Genomic DNA, 18,742 nt, shown 5'->3' with positions numbered 1-18,742 from the left:
CCGTTATAGTCCCCAATACAAAAATATATGATCCTGAATAAGAATACCTCTATTGGTTTTACTAATAATGCAATGTATGTGCATACCTACGTTTTTATGTAAATAATTGTTCATTAATTGATGTATTCATGCTGGTTTTAATAGCTCATGTTGCGATAGATTTTTAATCCATGTGCTCAAATAAATAATGTAATAACATGCGTAGTTAAAAAAATTACCACGTTTTTTATAAATCATGCCCGTACGAATTTCACAGTTTTGATTCATTTAATTTCACGACTTTGTTGATTTTTGGCGTTAATCTCGGATACATTTATCATGTTTCGATTGCTTGATTTTTTTAGATACTTTTGCAATGGGCAAATTTTAGAAATACAGATTAATATTTGTATGTCGAAGCATGTATACATGTATTTATGAACCTAATAAAAATCAATAGATATGCATATGTCTTTACAAAAATACTATGCGCTGTTGTTTTGCATGCAATAAATGGCTTAATATCATACTTAAATTGCGTTTATTGTTGAAAAAAAATATAGTTGTAATGTTTTGATAAGCTACATTATTATTGTTCTCGTCTCATTTTGACTGATGTTTCTCGTGCGCATTATTGTATCAAACGTGGAAAGTATATGTGAAGTTATTTCCTTTCCTGGTGGATATCATTGTTTAAGTGAATGTTTCTTGATTTGTCAGCAGTTTTACAAACTGACGTTTTGAACGTATTTGAATTTTAATAAACTCCTTTAAAGCGGGTATATACGATTATGTCAAATATTTATGAATTTGTATTAACTGTGTAAAAAACTTATTATATATATATATCAATATAAATTAAAATAAAAGTTAAGAAGAACATGTGTCGAAAAATGCGAAATAAGCCAGATATTTAATTCTGAAATTGAAAACGGCTGTACAGCCGAATTCGCCAGCATGTATACCATACATGTACGATGTGCATCTAAACTTAGTTTAACGGTTATTTGAATTCCTGCAACGATATCTATTCATACGACACACGAACACTATATTTGATTGTTACAATCCGAAAAGATGTTTTGTGAAATGGTGTTTCTTTGTGTCTAGTTTGTGTGCGCTGGGCTACAAAAATGGTAATAGAGGTTTAAATGGCAACTTCTCTGCCTGACCTCCGAGCACGGAAGCGACTGATTCTGAGCGTACTGCAAGTTTGCATTAAACACATGTGTATGGTAATGCTTGCTGGATGAGTTATGAGAACATTTAATATACGTAGTTTTTGTAATAAACGATGATTTAAACCGCAGAATGATATGTCACTTTAGTTTTTCATCGACTGCGTAATATAAATGCAATCTTTGGGAAACCCATCATAGTCTATAAATAGTAATACGGAAAATCCATTAAAGTATATTAAATTCAAAGCGAGCGACTTCACATAACAGTATTGAACTATTAACACGTATAAAATGATTTACCGTACGCTGAGAGCGTTGATATTTATATGTTTTGAAGTTTTATGTAGCGGAGATGGATGTAATAGGGGTAAGCACAGTTATTGTTATAAATGGTTATTTCTTACAATTAATAATTGTTTAATATTCATACCTGTTTCGTTTCAAGTCTTAATCATTAGATTGCCTTAAATAAAGAATACGTATACAGCAATATCAGTAATATGGATTGACACAGAATAAATCAGTTACCGATCAGGGATTTTTATATAAAGAGGAGTAAGGTAATTATGTATTTATACATAAATTAGTAGTGCAAGGTCATCTTAATTGAAATTGCGTGAACGTTGTGAACTTGTGTCACTTTACCAAATAATGTTTACTTAAATTTCTCATAAGGTGAGTGATTTAAGTGTACATGCTTTGTCACGCTACTATGTACTATCCGCACCTAAGTGTAATCTAATTGTTCATTCACAACTATTAACATATATTTAATTTGCTTCTTCCGGTTCCACTGTGACTCACTGTTCGAGATTCGTTAGAATATACTTCCTACATTCGGTTTTGACGTATGGTTGGAAGTACACTTGCTACTATATATTTTTTTGTATTAAACCTGTAAATATAAATTTGATTTAAGATATAATGATTGAATAATGTGTTTTATATGTTGAGAAAACGAAACAATAAATATTATCAATAACTAGTATCTTTCGTGTTTAACTCCCTTGTTATTGTTTCCCACGTCATATTTACTACTGAACATTTCAACATATGTTTGTAATACATGTAACATGAGTGATTATCACTTTAGGTTGATTCATTTCCAAATAGACATAAACTATTATCACATTGAATACTTACAATATCGACACTGTTATAAGTAGGCGTAGCGCGGCAAAATTTAGTGTTATTAATTTATGCCATTAAACTGTTGCAAATCACCTGTGTTTTTTATGAGAACCGTATTCCCAAGACCTTAACTGTACAATTCGCCTCATCATATGTGACGTAATCGCTGTACGAAAACCGAGCCAAAGTGTACGAAATGTACACTATTTTTGGAAATAAAGAACGTTATTTACACAATAATTTATCATGCTTTCTGATGGGAAGAAGCCGCCCTATGTTCACTCACTGCAACAGTGTCCCGAGCCTAACGTAAAGGGCGTCAGCAAGCGAAAACGTCTATTTTGATACATAATTACGCATATCTAAATGTATTCAATATACAGTAAGCATACCGTAGAAATAATAGGATATGGTTGTCTTCCTTTAATATAATTCGAATTGTGCCAAAACTTACCCTCATAAGTTGTAAATAGTAGATTAATGCATTATGTAGGTCGTTTAACATGACCATTAAAAATAATTTTGGATTTTTGAAATAGAGTTATTATTAAAAAACATGAATGACGCGTTGAATGAGGATTTATTTAAGAAGAATTACGAATAAATCCATCCTGGTATTATATGCATACTACCCATTGAGCAGGTCGGTTTTGATTTAAAATTTGCTAAAACATCTTTTAATTAGTATTGGCGTAATAAATTTGTGTAAAAGCCCCATATCCAAGTCTGTGTAATAACACCTTAGCAGATATTATGAAAATGATTGATGTTGTATTAAAAGATTTTAAGTAGTGACTTTGAGGGAAGGCATCGCTCTGGTCCGTTTATACATACCCATTCTAACAATTAACAGCGTGTAAAATTCAACGAAAATACTTGAATTCCAATATAAACTCGCTTAGAATTGCGATTATGTTATTTACATTTTTTATGAAGAATGATGCAAATAGAGGCGCTAAATGTAACGGTGGTCAAACAAACATTACACTATTTTGTTGTAAATTGTTTTGTGCAGGCATTTGAGGAATTATGAATACATATGAAAGTTACTTAAACATATGCCTCGTGGTAAATCTCATAAGATCTACAATGCATACAGGTATTAAATGTGTGGGGCTATTTTTTGTTACAGAAGTTGTTTTAGACCCCCAGGGTGCTGTTACCACTAAAGGCAGCAAAGTTAAATTCGCCTGCTCAATTTCGCAATGTGTAACTACACACTATCCGGACACCAAGTTTCAGATGGCGCACAATGGAACTGAATTTGGCGAAGCAACAAAAACACATGAATCCAAAGATGATAAATCCTTCGCCTATTTCGAGAAACAGTTTAATAGTCCCAGCGACGCAGGCACTTACACGTGCAAAGTGACACCTGATGAACAACAACCAGCGCAAAGCAGCTCAACCAGCTTAATCGTCGAATTTTTGCCTGGTAAGTCAATTTACTGGGAAAATTGTGTTATTAACTTGGATCGTGTCGGGTTTTTAAATAATCTTTGCTTTATTCGAAATACAAGTTTCATGGCCCTTATATAGATGTTTTTCTCTCAAAATGAAGACTTATACTCGCAAAATAGTAGACCATAATGGCCCTAAAGCGTTCGCCTGTGTTTTAGGTAAAGCAGCAGTTTAAGAAATGATCTTAGTAAAATATTAAAATTTTATGATAATACAGGTGAATAAATTGGGTATTCAAATGAGTACAGATTCAAAGTAGAATTATAAATAACGGGGTAAAAACAGACTCTCTTTGTCTTTCGAATATATTGAAAAAACGATTTGGTTGAACCTTATATGTTAAGATAAGTATCATTGTGCATTTTATATTCTGAATCAGTTCTTGTCATTCAAAACAAAACTTCTTGAAATATGTGAGTGCATGCAACAAATCGAAACGCATATATTTTAAGAAGTCTTGAGTCAGCATGTGTATTGCTTCTCGTTACATTTTAGTGGAAACATTCCCAAATAGAATTGCGAATCAGTTTTGCAAATAAGTTCTATTTAAATATTTATTGTTCATTATCCTTGTTACTCCAGCTGAGGATAAACCAACGTTTGTACGACTGAACAATGGAACAAACCCCATCAGTTGCCTTAGAGATTTCAGTGATTCTCAAGATCTTGTGATGGCGTGGGATGACCGAAGAACGTCTTGTGACAGGAGTGAAAACACCAAAACTGTTGAGTTAAAAAGTTTGTAGGAAGCTTTTTTCAATGTAACAGATAGCTTGACAATGTTACCCAGATACTTTTTAAATACTTTAGCACACTTTAGCATTGTCCTTCTCATAGATGGTTGTCATGGTACAGGTGTTATGAGCGATAAATTACAACAGCGAGTATACGAAAGGGATGGGTTTTCCTGTTTAATTAACCGATTCTAAAACAAAAGTATTCATCATAACGGTAAATAAAAGTTTAATACATTCATGCATACATGTCAGTGTCAAGTTCACCATGTTAATTTGGCGAGCTATATTTACGATGTAGCCGGTTATTTATTATTTTAAAATTTTCACTACGTTTGATTTCATAGTTACAATAACTAACAAATTATTCTTACTAACCAATAGGTATAACTTACGTTCTAACCACGTTTTCTTTATTAAAATTTAAACAATTTAACTGTACGTTGGATTTCAAAATCATACTTACAAGATATTTCTACTAAAGTAATGGGTATCACTTTCATTGTAACCACGTTTTCACAAGGCAAGTTAACTAGTACTCGTTGTTATCAGGATGCGTTGAAGGAGCAATACGATAATTGAAGGTAATTTATGTTTTACATCTATTATGTTCATCATATTTTACGTTTGTTTGTCAAACGCTGGTTGAGGCACAGACCGAAGGCAATCGCCTGATTTTGGTATGCATGTGTTCTTTTTTTCTCATTTTACTCTCAGCAATGGCATATATATATATAATATAACATGAGCAATAATAAAGTGCTTAGACTCACAATACATTATATATGTCATTATATAGTATAATGCAAGCCTTACCCCATGTAGACATAAGAGCGTGGGACCTGCTGCATCATAATATTAAATATACTGACGGAAAAAAGTTTAGCTACATGGTTAATGTTACGGTATAAGAAATATCAAATGACCTTGGGCTTTGTTTATCTTTGCATTTCGTTGGGGTATTGATCCTTAAATCGGTTCAATATGTTTTCGTGTGAAATACTGTTCCTTGAAAGCATACGGGCGGAAAAACACAAAACCACGTCGTGCACGTGCACAGCAATTTATGCTTTGTAAAAACAAAAACGATTTGAATGTGTAGATAGGTAGAGGAGTGACATAAAGAAATCCGGATAAAAAAATTCGATATTCCAAATAGGACGTGTTCCAGGACTGACGTTGGAAAGACGTCAACAAGCGCTTGGAATGCTTGTTGCTGGCCTGCCCGTATGTGACGTCGCCAATCACTTTGGTGTCCATAGATGTACTGTAAGTCGCCTAAGGACACGGTATCGGCAAACTGGAAGCGCTAAAGACCGACCTCGCTCCGGTAGGCATAAAAAGACCACCCAACGTGAAAACATTTACATCGTGACGTCATCGAGGCGTCATCGAGTTTGGACGAGTGGTAAGATTGCCGCTAGGCTGTACAACACTACAGGGACGCTCGTTTGAAATAGGACTGTGCGCAACCGATTGCGAGCGTCAGGATTACGTGCCTACAGACCCTACGTTCGGGTGCCGTTGTCACAACGCCACCGCCAGGAAAGGCTCAACTAGGCTCAACTTGACGATACTTCATCAGCGATGGACACGTGCCGACTGGAACGATGTTTTATTCACGGACGAATCGAGATTCACCGTTGATTTTGCCAATGGAAGAGTGAGGGTTTGGCGACGTCGTGGCAAACGGTTTCATGACGCCAACGTTAAGGAACACGACAGATACGGAGGTGGCAGTGTTATGATGTGGGGTGGCATCAGTCACGAGTCAAGAACAGATCTTGTTCACGTCCCCGGGACACTCACATCCGTTCGATATTGCGACGAGATTATCAGACCAGTTGTCGTACCTTTCATACGCCAAGGACATGCCCGCATATTACAACAGGATAATGCCCGTCCTCACACTGCACGTCATACACGGGCTGTATTACAACAAAACCATATTGTAACACTGGATTGGCCTGCCAGATCTACAGATCTTTCTCCAATTGAACACATGTGGGACGTGTTAGGCCGAAGAGTACGTAAACGTCATGACGTCGACAACGTAAACGACCTTGAGCGGGCCCTTCAGAGAGGGTGGGCTAGGATCCCTCTAGGAGTCATAAGTGACCTTTTTGGCAGCATGAGACGAAGATGCATGGCAGTTATTGTAAAGCGGGAGGCCATTACAGATATTTACAGTATGTGACATTGGATTATGATATGCCGAAATTCACGTAACATTTTTGACCAGATGAACTTGAAGAAATGAATTTGTCTTGATACTGAAATGTGGCTTAATGGTTAATCTTTCAATATTAAAAAATTAATTGGAAACAATTTTAATGTGTCAATATTTATATGCATGTGAACACATGTATTTAATTTTTTTTCCGTCAGTATACTTTGGTGTTGGGTTAACTTCCTTTGTATGAGTTTGTTCTATAGCACACATCATCATTCCTTGATTAACCTTTGAACGTAATATTGGTTTTGGACTTGAAAACAACAACCACTTTTTTCAAATGGAGGTTTTCTTCATCATGGTAAAACATCTACGAGTTTGTCCATTCACCAAATTCACCATATGCAAAATCATGGAAACTTTCGTATGCTGCTTTACGATTAACGATTCTGAGTTGCTTGAAACGTAAATGATTTCTTAAGATCAATTGAATTTTGCAAATTATATGATAAAACAAGTCGCTACTTTATATTTGTTTCGAAAATGGTAAGCTCAATTTCTTGCAATTTGTTTTCCAAATGTTCCTTTGTATTATAAATGGACATGCTAAACATAGTTACACGTTTTCCTTTTTTTGATTGCGTTCCTCTTATTATTATGTCGCTATTTTATACCTCTGTTTACATCGAAAGCTTTAAAACATTTAACTTTAGAAAATCCAAAATCTATAAATATGCCCCTGTTATTTGAGTGGCGTACACAATTAACAGTCTTTTACCTACACAGGCAGTAAAAGTGTTGAGCAAATCAAGCCAGTCGAATATGTGTACCTATCGCAATCTATAAGTCCAAGTAGCTGTTTTCTTAATCATGTTAATATCTTCTTTTGAAACAATTACTGACATAAATAATGTCTTGTAAATTAGTCGTCGTAATCACTTTCAGGTTTGAAGGAAGTGAACAGATACCGTGAATGTTACGTCACGTCGACGCAAGCCTGCAAACATTATGGGAACGTTGCAAATGCCATTACAAAGCATGCTGGTGTAATCTATAGAAAATTATATTAGGTATACAAATACATTTTGTTTTTAGCTCCACTGGTCAAAGGCCAGCGGGGCTTATGTCATGGTCCTGTGTCCGTCGTGGGTGCGTCAGTGCGTCCGTGCGTTAACTTTTTCTTTAAACATCTTCTTCTCCTAAAATACTGGTCCAATTCTAGTGAAATTTCTCAGGAATGTTCATGTGGTGAACCTCTTTCAAATTTGTTCTAATTATGCCCCTGGGGTAAAATTTGACCCTACCCCGGGGGTCAAAAAATTGAAAATTTGCTTATATAAGGCCTATTTTGTGCAAACTTTATAAATCTTCTTGTCCATAACCATTGGGCCTAGGGCTACTAAATTTAGTATGTAGTGACATCTTATAGTCCTCTACCACGTTTGTTCAAATTATGCCCCTGGGGTTAAATTTGACCCTGCCCCGGGGGTCAAAAAATTGAAAATTTGCTTATATAAGGCCTATTTTGTGCAAACTTTAAAAATCTTCTTGTCCATTACAATTGGGCGTAGGGCTACCAAATTTAGTATGTAGTGACATCTTATAGTACTCTACCAAGTTTGTTCAAATTATGCCCCTGGGGTCAAATTTGACCCTTCCCCGGGGGGTTAAAAAAATTGAAAATTTGCTTATATAAGGCCTATTTTGTGCAAACTTTAAAAATCTTCTTGTCCATAACCATTGGGCCAATTCTACCAAATTTGCTATTTAGTGACGTCTTATAGTCCTCTACCAAGTTTGTTCAGATTATGCCCCTGGGGTCAAATTTAACCCTGCCCCGGGGGGTTAAAAAATTGAAAATTTGCTTATATAAGGCCTATTTTGTGCAAACTTTAAAAATCTTCTTGTCCATACCCATTGGGCGTAGGGCTACCAAATTTAGTATGTAGTGACATCTTATAGTCCTCTACCAAGTTTGTTCAAATTATGCCCCTGGGGTCAAAATTGACCCTGCCCCGGGGGGTCAAAAAATTGAACATTTGCTTATATAAGGCCTATTTTGTGAAAACTTTAAAAATCTAACTGTCCATAACCATTGGGCCAAGGGCTACCAAATTTGGTATGTAGTGACATCTTATAGTCCTCTACCAAGTTTGTTCAAACAATGCCCCTGGGTTCAAATTTAACCCTGCCTCGGGGGGTCAAAAATTGAAAATTTGCTTATATAAGGCCTATTTTTTGAAAACTTTAAAAATCTTGACGTCCATAACCATTGGGCGTAGGGCTACCAAATTTGGTATGTAGTGACATCTAATAGTCCTCTACCAAGTGTCTTCAAATTATGTCCCTGGGGTCAAATTTGACCCTGCCCTGGGGGGGGGGTCAAAAAATCGAAAATTTGCTTATATAAGGCATATTTTGTGCAAACTTTAAAAATCTTCTTGTCCATAACCGTATGGCATAGGGCTACCAAATTTGGTATGTAATGACATCTTATAGTCCGTTACCAAGTTTGTTCAAATTAAGTCCCTGGGATCAAATTTGACCGTTCCCCAGGGGTCACAAAATTGAACATATGCTTATATTGGGCCCATTTTGTGCAAACTTTAAAAATATTCTTGTCCATAACCATTATACCTATTTCTACCAAATTCGGTAGGTAGTGACATATAATAGTTCTCTACTAAGTTTGTTCCAATTATGCCCCTGGGAACAAATTTGACCTTGCCCCAGGGGTCACAAAAATGAACATATGCTTAAATAAGGCCTATTGTGTGCAAACTTTAAAAATCTTCTTGTTCTTAATTATAGAGCCTAGGGCTACTAAATTTGGTATGTAGTGATATCTAATAGTCCTCTACCAAATTTGTTCAAATGATTCCCCTGGGCTCAAATTTGACCCGGCCCCGGGGGTCACAAAACTGAACATATGACGTTTACCAGTGGAGATTACTGCGGCCGTTTGGCTGTGACCAACAACAACATCAACATCTTGTAAACATGAGATAAAACCCCGTCAGTAAGTGCCATTTTAGGTCAGATGGTGACTGCTTACAAAGGCATTGAAGTAAGAACATGTGTTATGAATGTTTTTCTTACAAACTGAAAAAAGTCGGGTTTTATTTAAATATGTCGAAAGTGACCATATATCCGGATGAAAATATTTTGGATGACATGTTAATTTCATTTCTTTTTTGTAGTGTTTAAACCAGTTTAATAATATATTATTGATTTTAAAAACACAACTTCCATGAACATAATTATTTCAAGAAAAGTAAATATATATTACTGCACGGTAAACTAAAACTTTGTATCCAAGAGAAGGTGTTGAAATTAATGAAGTGCAATGTCTTAACTATCGTATATGCTGCTTTTTAATAACTAATGATTCATTGTTCCACTTGTGAATCGTGACTCATGAATTGTGGATATGATTGTCAATTGCTCAACAATCCATATATATTTCTGACCATTTTATAATTTTCTTAATAAAAGTTATGAATTGATCTTAGAAGTCAAATGTATTAATTAATTAAATACATTTATAAATATAAAGAAATAATCTTTAGATTATCATAATATTCTCAGGCCTGTTGGTCTTAGGGATGTGTTGGTTGATGAGCAATTTCTCCTTTTATCACAATTATTTCTACCCTACCTGATCATTTCCTTCATATTCCATTTTAATTTAATTGACGTCTGCAACCTCTTTCAAATTGGGAAAGTCCAAAATGTGTCGTTTGGTAAAGGGTTAAGGCATTCTGATTCCAATGGGTCTTGTGAATCTGTTTCAAATAAAATGCGTAGATTTGATCTTCAGCATCTAAAAATATGTGTAATAGAGAGAACGACAATATCTTTTGGAGAGATAAATGTACCTACGTTATAAGCAAAGGACCTATGCAACAATTCCCGGGCTTTTAAGTCAACACGGTAGTAACTTTTTCCATATATAAAAATGCTCACCCTTCCAACTTTAAACCCCCAGTGGGACGAGGGATAGAAAGAGAAAGTCACATGTTTGAGTACATTTCAACCCATGCGCATTGCACGTTTTTTTCGCAAAGAAAAAACAGTGGAGCAATACAGGGCCATCATGGCCCTCTTGTTTGTTGTTTCATTCTGACTTTGAATTCGGTTGCTGTGAATTAAGTTCGTAGACATTTCATGTAAAGCCAGTACATAACCATCACTGTGTTATCAAATGAGGCATTTAGGGCGGTGGGGGATTTATTGATAAAATCTGAAATTTATATAATAGTTTATGCGCCAAACTTGAAACTATAAATTCATATAACCGATCGTAAATTTAATCGAAACCAGCTAATTTCGTCTATATATTTAATATTACGTTTTTTTCTAATCCATATAATTAACATGTCTTAGTATAGCCCATTCTACCAGAGGACTTTATTTATTTGGAACGAAATAGCATCATTTGATGACATAGCCGCCGTGGATCGCGAAATCTTCTGTGTTGTACGAAAGCATTCCATTCATAATATACAAGTGTTATATCTAGCTTTACGGAGTTAACAATGCCCACATGAAAACAAAAAAAATATAATTTTACCTAAATAAACATCAATAAATGTCAATAAAATCTTATTCGGCTGGACTTTATGGTATCTTTGATTGTAAAATTGCCATTTAAAACGAAACGTGAAATAAAACATGTTACAGTATTGGATATAAACCAAGAACGCACTGGGAACCTTGTAAACGTGACTGCATTTGTATTTGGACCTGGTGCAAATACCGTCGAGACGAACTGGGAGATAGATGGAACGAAAATCTCTAGCCACCAGAAAAACGTCTCAGAAAACGAAACGATTATAAGCGTTATAGTAAACGGTACTATAGGCGAATTACAACTTGTCCATAGGCTGGGAGTATCGGAGCTGGGTCGGGAGAATGTTTTACTGAAGGAGAAACAAGGTGAGTCATAAGACAGCCGCTGACACCTCGCGGTGGTTACTTCTTTGAAGATTATTTTCGACGAAACTACTAAAATCCTGCTAGATCTTGATGGACTTCGTTATAAGGAACTATTGTAGAAGTTAATGTGAATTAATCAAAATTTTCTGCATAATAAGATTTACAACTATTTTCGTAATGGATAAAATATATTGTATATGTATTTTCAGTTAAAAAAATATAGAGTTTATTAAAAATAATCAATTTTATGTTTTGTTAAATAAAACCATTATTCGAATCGATCATCACGCGGTTTGTATGAAGGCATTGTTTTGCTTGGACAAGTCATTTTGAGGCGAATATATATTAATTACTTCTGATAATAAACAAGAGACAATTTTAATATATAACAAAAACATCACTTTTGTCATGACAGGGTTATAGCTGATTTCAACCTTGTTTGCAGTTGAAAAAGAAAATTGAATGTTTAATAAGAATAGACTCGTGTATGTATAAACGTGTTTTTAAACTGCATGTTGTTTTTATTTGAATAAATAAATGGTGCATATATGCGGTATTTTTGTAGGACCAGAAGATGCGACGCAACTTGGGGCCGGTGCTATTGTTGGGATAGTCTTGGGAATACTAGTTGTAATAGTACCCGTGATCTTCTTCATAGTGTACTCGCAAAGAAAGAAACAGTATTGTTTCCGAAAAACAGGTACTTTTTTAGATTTCAAACCTGTAATGCGGGTAAAATGTTTTCTTCATGTGAACACTTATGACAGCAACATATATTTATATTCTTACCCTGGTAAAAGATAAGTTTATTTCTTAATTAAGTTCTTTATGTTGGCACACGTTTACACTGTGGCTATTACCAAACTACAATAAAGGAACCGAAGTACATAAAACATAAATACAGTTTATATAAATAATGTGTTGTGTAGAATCTCTTTATTTATATACATAATTACATCGAAATAGACTGTGTTTAAACTTATTTTATTATATTATAGGCTCGATGTACATGTCTAAACCTCTCAGACGCTTGAGTTCTTTTTTGTTTTAAACGCGAACTAGATTTCTATAAAACTTTATTTAAACAATAATCTAAGATATAGTCGAGCAAGTCCTACAATTAATAAGAATAATGCCTTTTTTATGCTTTTCAAACCGTGTTAAGGTTTGTTTGCAAGTAAATATTCCCATAGAATTAACAGACAGTCAATTGAATCCTCAAAAACAACTTTTTTTATACTATTCTGTTAGGTCACTTACCAAGACCCGTTACGATGAACTGCATTTGGTAACATATGTCTCGCATACTAAGAACGATCAAGCCAAAGTTGTCATCCAAAATTACATTCGATATATCTACTTAAAAGTATTTACTTAAAACGCCGAAATACTATGTGGATTTATATGAAAGGTCAGTGACCACGACCAATGGAAGTCATCATCCTTAATCGGAAGTAGGCCCTTTTGTTTCGATAAAAGTCATGTAAAAGTTAGTTTGCGAAACAGCAGTAGGTTACATGTAATGTATGCAACAACTCCATAAATTTAAAAGTACAACATACAATATATTAACCATCAACGCGTGTGTTTACTATCCGTATGTACGTATGTCAGATTTAAGTTTGCGTTTAAGACGGTCATATGTCGCTATCTATTTCATGTTTTGCTAGTGAAACTCCAAACATGTTTCCTGACATGGACATAGTATAAGGTCATTGGCCTGTACTAGAAACTGTGATATAATGTATTCTTTAAAGCTTCACTGTCCAAGTATTCCTCAAGTTTCATTGTACATCTTATAGCGGAACAACAGCCTCCGTGTTTGCTTTCTTTAAACAATCTTATTGAATTCTACCCGACACAAACATAGTTATTTATGCTTTACTGGTTTATTTAACGCGTATTTCACTTATACATAGCACAAACCAATGAATCTCAGAGCGAACCTTTACACGATTTCGTAGCTGCATCCACTGAAAACGGCAAAGTGCTAACAACCAAGTAGACGTCGCACCTTCTGCAAACAACGGAACCACTGGAAAGTGTAAACACTGGTGAAAAAAATAGATTGATGATTGAACAAATATGGCTTTTTGTCGCCCACCTTTTAATATCTAGACTTACGGGTTCAGAGAACTTGCTTCTACATCTGAAACCGCTTTTACGAAGTTGGCCATAAAAAAACGACCAAGAAATTGTTCTTGATAGGAAAGATAGTGAAATAGTGATAACCTGCTCTCGGTCTAGAGACAGCAATGACTGTTGGTGAAGTATTTTCCGGCGATGGCGGCAACGTTTGAAAGGTGGCTTGGCCTTTGGTTCGACTTCGAATTATACCCAGACGTTACTCTGAGGAGAACATTGTAAGGACTGAAATTTTAGTTCGAAAAGACATTGAATGAAAAAAATCGAATACACGACGTATATCTTAGTTTAATAAAGAAGTAAAATAATCAGGATTGAAAACAATGTTTGAAATAGTTATTAATTCGAAATAGTCTAGCGGTATTCAACTGTTAAATACATTAAATAAAAACACATGGGCGTGGAAATAATTTTGATTTTTACGAAAAGCGGCTCTGAACTTTTAAGTGTTCGAGATATTTGTGTTATTTTGAAAGTTTTTTTCATACTTGTACGTTTGTTAAGTACGCGTTTGCCTTGTAAATGGCATTTGTTTAGTGCCCAATTGTTCGGCAATTAACGTTGTTTTTAGTCATAGATATAGCACCGCATTTCATAAAATGTTCTCACCTGCTGGTGCAGCTAAATTATCAGTTCATCTGTATTTGAAACAACGTTGTTTAATGACTGATCAGGATAGTATTATGAAGTAGGGCCTTTGCATTTAAATAATTATTTACTTATCTAGCAAAGTGTTCTTTATTTAATGAAAAAAAATAGCGGGTGTATGTGCAACATCTATTGTATGAAATGGATGTCTATCTTCTCTGAATCTTTAAAATGCGTAAACACTACCATATTGTTTATTTACGTTTGTTTAGTTAGATTTTTTTGCTGTATTAAACAGTATTTTATTGATATCACGGAGGTCAGTTAAAGGTAAACCATCTTTATTATATAGTTTATTCCTGGGTTAGCTTACCAGTACTAATTGTACATACTTACAAGCCAGTTACTGACTACTTGAATTCAAACTTAACTCAGAGGTAGCGGAAGAAAGTCCGTTGAACATGCTTCACGACCAATGCCTCACACAGGCCCATTTGTTTATAATCTTTTAAATAATGCGATGTAAATAAATTATATTAAGTACCCCGTTTTTATTTTTATATTGTGATGGCTGTTGTTTCGTTCTTAAATCATTAAAAAGTGCCAATTATACGAAATTATCGTTTCTGACAAACAAAATCTGGAATAATGGGTTTAATTTTAATTCGGTCTGACCCTTTATTTGTGTTTCTCTATTGTCGCGAAACCCTTATAATTTTATCACACTTCAAACGCTTACAGGCGAGAACCAGCTTTGTGAAAGATATTGAGAATAGGTCTAGGTAGGTTTGAGATCGTGCCAGGGACTGTGTCAAAGACACACTCCTGTACCCTTGGTATTATCACTATTAATGGAGTTTCATACCTGTATCAAAATCCTAAACAAGTAAAAATTGGTACATACTATTATCAAATGTACTGAAAATATAATAATAAAGATGATACCAGAATATTGAGAAAGGATATATTCTTAAATCCAAATGAAATCACTGTGTGGATTTGATTTGTTGTTTTGGTTTGTTTTATCAAGATATCTGTAGCTCGCATGCGATGTGGTCAACATGCCATACAAGTGTAATCTGGTTTTCAACCCACCAAACTTCGCTGTTTTAAGAACTCATGTCGTTTAATTTCTGCACATTTGTGAAAATATTGATTCATGTGCTGTCCCATTGTATTTATATTTTTACTCATCTTGATGTGTTTTGTCATTACAATTTAATGCATGATGCATTGTTCAGTTTAAATGTAAATGAATGTATTTTAACGTTAATGATTTGGTTAGATTTTTTTCACCGTTAATAACATGCTTTTTAAATTTATTTTTTCTCTTTTTACATTCCTACGTAAATGTATAACTGTAGCTATGTTGCATTATCAAATTGTGGCTATCTTACATTATCAGAGAAAACGATAACGTGCATAAATATTAAGTTTACTGCACATTACGATCAAGATGATGAAAATATAATTATCACTATTTATCATAATACTTTTAACAAAAATATTACCATTCTAATATCTAGCTACTATCTATTATCTTACAACACCATGTATACAAAAATAAATAAATACATATAATTATAATAATAATGGGTTTTCGTTATGACAACATATTTAAACTTTGCGCTCGTTAATTGTGCTTGTTGTGATTCTCTTTACATTTTTATTTCTGCTGAAATGTATTTACTCTTATTTTTATCATAATTTAAAATCAATTGAAACTATTTGTGAAGTTGTTTTATTTTTTTTACAAATTTTAAAAGTATATACCTTAGAATCAGTCTTTCATGTTTGTATACAGCAGTTTGTATCTCTAAGATACATTTAAGTACAAAAATAATTTTTCAACGTAAGACTGTTGAAACATTTTTAACCGCCATTTATGTAAAGTATTATAATTTTTAAATTGGACTAACCTGTCTCATTATTTGCTTTACTTGTTTGAATGTTTTCTGATGTTTGTTTTGTGTATGTTAAGCCATTTGTAGTTCTTAATATATCTAGATGTTTTGACAGATTATATGTAAATTGTGTTGTACAAATATTGTTTTTAAATATATAAACATACAGCAGAACACCGTATTTTCCAACACAGTTTATCTTACTTTCTCGTTATTTCGGATCATTTTTGGGGTAGCGATTTTCTTTCTGAATTTAGTTTGAAATATTAGTTTTAGAACTGTTTTATTGAACTGAATTGCTATTACAAATACAAATGCACGTATAATTCAAATAAATCAAAGATCCACTTCGAAGTATTTTTCTCGCTACCATCGTCTTCGAGTTTTTTTACTGTATTATTGTCCCCTTCACCAGAGGGGACTAATGGTTTGCACTCTTTCTTTCAGTCTGTCTGTCACACTTTTCTGGATCCTGCGATAACTTTAAATTCTTCACATGTTTTCATGAAACTTGAAACATGGGCAATTGGCATAATGGAGATTATGTACGTCATTTCATTTTGTTCCTAAGTCAAGAATTCTGGTTGCTGTGGAAACAAATATATATAAACAAGAAATGTGTTTGTCAGAAACACTATGTCCCCTTCTGCGCCGCTTTGACTAAATATTTTTGACCTTTGACCTTGAAGGATGACCTTGACCTTTTACCACTCAAAATGTGCAGCTCCTTGAGATACACATGCATGCCAAATATAAAGTAACTATCTTCAATATAGCAAAAGTTATTGCAAAATGTTAAAGTTGGCACAAACAGACCAACAGGCCAAAAACAATATGTCCCCCACTATAGTGGTTTGGGACATAACAAGAAAAGTGATATGTATCATTTGATAAAATATATTGTTCCTGCAGGTAATATGAATAAATCTTTCAAAATAAGAACAAACATTTGTTTTTTCCCATTTTAAAAAAAGGATTTGCCTTATAACTAAAAAATGATTATACAGTCCTTAAATGACGTTTAAATACATAAAAACGAAAAGAAAACAAGCTTTTAAACATTCCCATGAAATAAAGTGAAAAAAATCCCATAGGAAAGGCTATTTTAAACAAATAATATTTAATAAAAGAAATGGAATTATTATGTAAAAAATAAACAATCAATAAATGATCACAAAGAAGCATTAATATGGCATGCCTTATCTACAATATGAATATGTTAAAGGAAAAAAGGTTGTAAAGTTTGCGAAACTTCGGTTTAGCAAAGTTTGTTGGGGGCCTTATACAAAAATATTGTTAAAACAATGAAAAGTTTAATTGAATACACTACTACAGGTGTCACATTCTGTATCCATCCCCAACAAGTGTTCCACAAACAATAGGCACTCAAGTGGACTATACTTTGAGCCTTAAGGATGCTCTTCATTGCTGATCGTCTTTGCCTTCTTTGTGAACCAACTCTGTGTGACGCTTAAGATTACTTTTCTGACTAAATTGTTGATCACAAACACTACATTCAAACTTTTTTCCCCTGTGTGGACCGACATGTGATCCTTAAGAACACTTTTACGAGTAAATTGTTCATGACAAACACTGCATTTCAATGGCTTTTCCCCTGTATGAACCTAAATTTGATGCTTAAGATGACTTTTTCGACTAAATTGATTATCACAAACACTGCATTCAAATGGCTTTTCCCTTCTGTAAACAAACATGTGATCCATAAGGTGACCTTTCAGTCTAAATTGTTTGTGACAAACACTGCATTCGAATGGGCTTTTTCCCCTTTGTAGACCAACTCTGTGTGACACTTAAGATGACCTTTCCGATTAAATTGTTTATCACAAACACTACATTCAAACGGCATTCTATGCAAAGTTTTTTTGGTGGCCTTATACCAAAATATTGGTTAAACAAAGAAAATATTAATGGAATTCATAACTATATGTGTCATATTGTCTTGCGTATCTGTCCCCCACAAATGTTCCACAAACAATAGGCACTCCAGTGGACTAAGCTTTGGCCTTTAAGGATGCTTTTCATTGCTGATCCTATTTGACAAACGAAGGCCTTTTTTGTGGACCGACTCTATGTGATGCTTAAGAGTACTTTTACGACTAAATTGTTTACGACAAACACTGCATTCAAACGGTTTTTCTCCTGTATGAACGAACATGTGATCTTGAAGTTTACCTTTCCGATTATATCGTTTATCACAAAAACCGCATTCAAACGGCATTTCCCCTGTGTGCAACAACATGTGATCCTTAAGAACACTGTTACGAGTAAAGTGTTTATGACACACTCTGCATTCAAATGGCTTTTCTCCTGTGTGGACCAACATGTGACGTATAAAATCACTTTTCCTATTAAATTGTTTATGACAAACACTGCATTCGAATGGCTTTTCCCCTGTGTGCGTTAGAATATGGCAATTCAGATCAAAGGTCGTGTTGAATGTCTTCTGGCAATGATGGCAGACAAGCCAATCTGAAAATAGAAAACAGA

At 34.2% G+C, this 18,742-nt stretch overlaps 1 protein-coding gene and 1 long non-coding RNA gene across 5 annotated transcripts in view; one reads left to right on the top strand and one right to left on the bottom strand.

Moving 5' to 3' along the window:
- Window positions 1-1,324: 1,324 nt before the first annotated feature.
- On the top strand, window positions 1,325-16,584 carry LOC127861022 (uncharacterized). The gene is made up of 6 exons (XR_008040023.1): window positions 1,325-1,527; window positions 3,424-3,726; window positions 4,335-4,490; window positions 7,605-11,597; window positions 12,163-12,297; window positions 13,517-16,584. It is a non-coding gene; the product is annotated as an uncharacterized LOC127861022 (long non-coding RNA).
- Window positions 16,501-18,742, bottom strand: part of LOC127861005 (uncharacterized) — a 33,556-nt gene continuing 31,314 nt past the window's right edge. For all 4 annotated transcript variants that reach the window (XR_008040017.1, XR_008040016.1, XR_008040015.1 and 1 more), the window contains one exon: window positions 16,501-18,724. The gene's annotated coding sequence lies outside the window, so the exon portion shown is untranslated. The remainder of the gene's footprint in view (window positions 18,725-18,742) is intronic.

This window comes from Dreissena polymorpha, chromosome 15 (genome assembly GCF_020536995.1).
Source record: "Dreissena polymorpha isolate Duluth1 chromosome 15, UMN_Dpol_1.0, whole genome shotgun sequence".
NCBI lineage: Eukaryota > Metazoa > Mollusca > Bivalvia > Myida > Dreissenidae > Dreissena > Dreissena polymorpha.
Note: the sequence above shows the minus strand (reverse complement) of the source record. Positions and strands in the feature narration are given on the sequence as shown.